This window comes from Mus caroli, chromosome 2, assembly GCF_900094665.2.
Source record: "Mus caroli chromosome 2, CAROLI_EIJ_v1.1, whole genome shotgun sequence".
NCBI lineage: Eukaryota > Metazoa > Chordata > Mammalia > Rodentia > Muridae > Mus > Mus caroli.
The window spans coordinates 115,931,722-115,936,589 of record NC_034571.1 but is presented as its reverse complement, the minus strand read 5'-3'; positions in this window follow the sequence as shown (position 1 = coordinate 115,936,589).

The following is a 4,868-nucleotide window of genomic DNA, read 5'->3' as shown; positions in this document are numbered from 1 at the left end:
CCCCCTCATGAGACTAATGTTCCGAGAAAACGAAAAGCTTCCTCTGCTTGGAAATCTAGCCTTGGTAATTACAGGTCCCATGATTATTACACTCTTGGACTGCAACACACTTGAGCAAGCCCCGAGGGACTGGAGAAAAACATACCTACCTGAGGGAGTTTTATGTGTAGCTCCGTGGAAATAACTATTTGTTCTTTGTCCTAGTTTCTTAGGAACTTTGGAGTGATTAGTGTCTTCTGCATGCTAATAAAATGATTGGCTAGAGGACCCTAGTCAACTTCAAGAAGAGGGATAATCACTAGAAAACATGAGTAGACACTTAGAATTTTCCCACAGCTAAAACCCTAGGTTCAGAAGAGGGACTGGGATTGAGAGGATCAACAGTTGGTCAACTATGCAATCGATTATAATTAAATGAAGTCTTAAAAAAAAAAAACGGAAAGATGTAATTCACAAAGCTTGCAGGTTGAAAAGCACTTCACCTGTCATTGTGTTCCAAGACAATGGCATATCCCAACTCCAGTGAGGCAGGTACTCCTGTGCCACAGGCCCATTGCCCTATCCTTAGTCATCCTTCATGTGTCTGCCATCTGGGTTCTTTCTTGCTTCCTTAATTAACTAGAAATATAAGTAATTTTCCCCTCAGTTCCATGATTCATGCTTTCTAAGTTATAACCTGAGAGCAATCGTATTCCTAGCTCACAGCTAGTTGGTCAGAAGTATCAGCAACAGGTGCACTTGGCATTAGGAGTTGGATGGTATCCTTGTGGTATGGGAAACTTTCTCAAAGAATGATGCCACATCATTCTTGAACTACACCAAAGTGAACTAGATTTTACTGTATTGCACTTAACTGGCCCAAACATGATCAGACTAGCTTGGAAGGGACTGGATTATAAAACATACCAGCGACATGGTGTCTGTTGATAAATTGCTGTGTATGGAAGAAAACCCACTCACAGGATACATGAGGCAGTATCGTAAGTGGTGAGTAAACATCAGGGGAAAAAAAAGCCACGTTAGTTCTTCCTGCCTGTCTTTTTAGTCTCTATAAAGCTGTAATTGAAAAAAGAAAATCCTTACTTTCTCCCCTGTTGATATGTATGCATCTTCAACAAGGGAAGCTGATATACAGTTTGGATTTTGGTTTTTAATTTGTTGCTTTCACATAGAAGGAATGTGCTAGACGATGTACTTATGGTGGAGATGGTCTCTCCCCAAAAGGCAGTTACCACAAGGCTTACAGACCTTTTCACTGACAGTACAAACTCACAAGAGTCTACTATTCAGATTTTTACGATGTCTTATACAGGAAGAATATGAGATTTGTAATTGCACTGATTTTCCAATTATTAGATGTTTAATCTTAGGCAAGTTGTACAAAACCTCTGCCCATTCTGTCTAGTTTTTAGCGTACAGTAAGGGGAGTTCCTTATTGAAGTATATGTGAGTCAAGCATCACAAAGAAATTCATATATTTAATGTCCTTCATATCTCCCTCCAAGGCAAATGGGAATATAGTAGGAACCTTTTGTTCCTTGCCTCTGTGTAGACACAATGTTACCTACTATGTAGTCAACACCATTGCCGGGTGTTTACTCCCTAGAATTGAGGAGAAAGCCAGGCTGCAAGGGGGCATGTCAAAGAACAATTTCAGTAAGAAGGCCTGCAATTGGGAACTCCCCGGATGGGCGGATGGACGGCAGTTAGTTCCAGGACCAGGTACTCCACAGGGTTCTTCTCTAAACCTCACAGTTTCAGGTAGCACCACTCAAGTGTTAACCTCTGGAAATTCTAACATGAACAGGCCAGCCCTCCACACACTTAATCTTTGCCTAATCTTACTCCAGTGACAACAGAATTGGGCCTGAGACCGACTCCTGCTCCCTTTACTGAGCTGCGCTGTGGCCCATCTTAATTAGAGTTGCACAAAACTGATTTATCCAGGTGCGCCTCGTTTACCTCTGCTCGGGTTCTCATTAAAGTAAAATCGTGATTTTTTTTCTGTAAGTGGTTTCAAATGTGATAGCCTAAATCTTTTTTTTTTTTTTTTTTTTTTTACATTCCTAGCTGGATTAGCATTCTGACCCACTCACATAAAATATGAAGTTATGATCTAGGGAGCTCTGAGAGCATTAATATACAAAAAGATCTCATAATGATTTGCTTAGAGATGTATGAAGATATAGCTAAATTGGACTTCTTTGGCAAATGCCTGTTACTTTAATGTGAAAGTAAACTCTGTGGCCTGGCAGAGAACCATGCAGAATTAAGAACTCAGCCAACTGGGCAAAGTTATGACACCTAAGAGTTCCTTAACAGACCATATTTGCCAATTACTTCTCATCTTAATGTTTTATTTATGAATCAAGTTTAATTAGCATAACAATAAAGGACCACTTGAAAGGAATTTTGAATAAAATTGACTTTTGGATCTTTACTACCTTCTTCTCAGACACATCAAAAAATTTTATTCATGAAAGAAAATTACCTAATTTAAAATTTTTTTCTATGTGGAATTTTTTCACCTTGTTTTCATAGCTAATATACCTCAGAGATAATACTTACATTTGCTTTTTAAAGGTTATTTTTATATTGATTGGTTCTTTATTTTAAGCTAGATTATTCACTAGCTATGCTAATTTTATCACAAAGAAGCTAAGGCAGTTTCTCATTAGACCCATCTGCCAAAGATAGAAAGACTTGTTCATTCACAAAAGATGGTTTCAGTATAAAACAGTTTGAACATAGTATCAGTAAGCTACTGCTGTGTAACAAGCCACTCCTACACATTCATTGAAAAGCATCACACTTCAAGGTATTAATTTATTAACTTATTTATTTCCAGATTGTATAGACATTTTTTTCTATTCCCCATTTGAAGTAGAAATTTCTAGTTTCTTTGGCGACTCAGTTGTGTCACGTGATGTTTTCTGGGAATGTCTTACATATGACAGGATGTGTCGGCTGAAACAGACACGTGAGAGGAGGTTTCACTAAGAACAGACTCATGGTATTTTTCAATGGAAACTGCCTTGGGGGAAAAAAGACTTGTGATATTTTGCTAGAGTAGACAATGAGAACATGTGATGTTTGGAAAGGGCTTAAATATAAACCAACAGAGTGGGCAGTGCTGAGTGGTAATGGTTTGCCTCGCCACTCTTTGCTGGTCTCATTAGGCCTTACTGATGTTGGTCTTCACTGTGACAAAACTGTGGTAATGAATCACCTTGCCTTCTTTGCTGATAATTGTTGGTTATAATATCATAGAGAGAAATGCACCAAAAAACTTGTGGTGTTCTGGTGGCTTCTTGCCACTTCTGTGGACTCAGGCCGATTAGCAGAGCCTCACAGTTGCTTCTGGATTGTACTGACAATGCTGAATTGTGAATGGTGTTTGCAAGTGGATTGAGCTACTGATGTTGATTCATGAGAACTGAATTGCTGATATCCTGATTGGATTCATCCCAAAGAACTATTTCTGTCCACAGCCTCCTTTGCTCTATTAACCATCCATCTACCTCAGGCAGGTGATATGCTAGAGGGGAAGTTATAGCAGTTAAGTACACTTATTAAAGTAGGTTTTGAAAAATCTAAGCCTACACTTGTGGATATGTGGATGTTAGAATGCTAACCATGGCTTGAATGGGAAGTTCAGCTAATCTTATCTTGGCTTTCTCACTACTCTGGGAGTCAACGGGCCTTCACCTCATCTGGGATGGTGTCAGCTCTTTCCTATGTTGTCTCAGTAGTATTACACTCCCCTAATAGTGCTATGAGAACAGGCTCAGGCTAATTTAATGAAAGTGAAAACAAAACATGCAAAGCCTCTGGAAGCTTTCATTCAAAAATTGTCTCTTGTGTTGCAAACTAGAAATCAAGCTGGTTCAAGAAATTGGGACATTGTGTTTTCTCCCATTAATAAAACACCTCCATGTAATTTTGCAAAGGGATGGATATAGGTAAAAGAAAATATTTGTTGAATTCTGGCACCAGATCATTCAAACATCATCATCATCATCATCATCATATCCTACAGTATGAAATCCTTGAGGTCAAAAATTAGGAAAAAATCAGGAACACAAATATAATGCTATGTCATGGGAAGAAAAAAGTATGATAAGATTACAAGGGATCAGAGGAAACTTCAGAAATGTGAGGATACATACTTGCTTGTCTGTCTATCAGCCTATTCCCTTGACACTTTTCCAGACTTTTCTGTCATATAAGCATATAATTTGGGGAGATAGTAGAAAGATTTAAGGCATATTAGAGACAGACATTAGGGGCAAGATTTTTTGTTTGTTTGAGCGGGTGGGTGGGTATATATATATATATATATATATATATATATATATAAAAAACACCAAAACTCTCTTTAACTCCAGTCAAAATCAGCTATAAAATGAAGATTATTTTATAAAAATTTAGGGTTTGTCCAACCCACTCAACCTATGAGACACCTTTGGCTGTGTGTGTGTACAAACAACTGTTCACACAGCTTTAGCTGTTCTCTAACAGAAAACAGAATTCATAAGAGATCAAGGGTGGAGACATTGGAAATGGGAGATGCACATTTTTTCATTGAAGCATAAGCATATACCAAATCCAGCCAGACCCTCTTAAAAGGAAGTATCTGGGAGATAGGTTTTCTCCCTAGTTATAGCATGTTAAAAGTATGCTGCATTGTGAATGAAAACAAGAGAAAAAGTGGAAGTCAAATATTAGATCAATGCTACTTTGAGTATTCATTATTTAACTGACATTTTACCAGCATGTCAGACACAGGGATGGGTACTAACAACACAGAAGTAAACTACATAGATTTGGTCTTTCTTTTTTTTTTTAGTATTTTTTATTGGGTATTT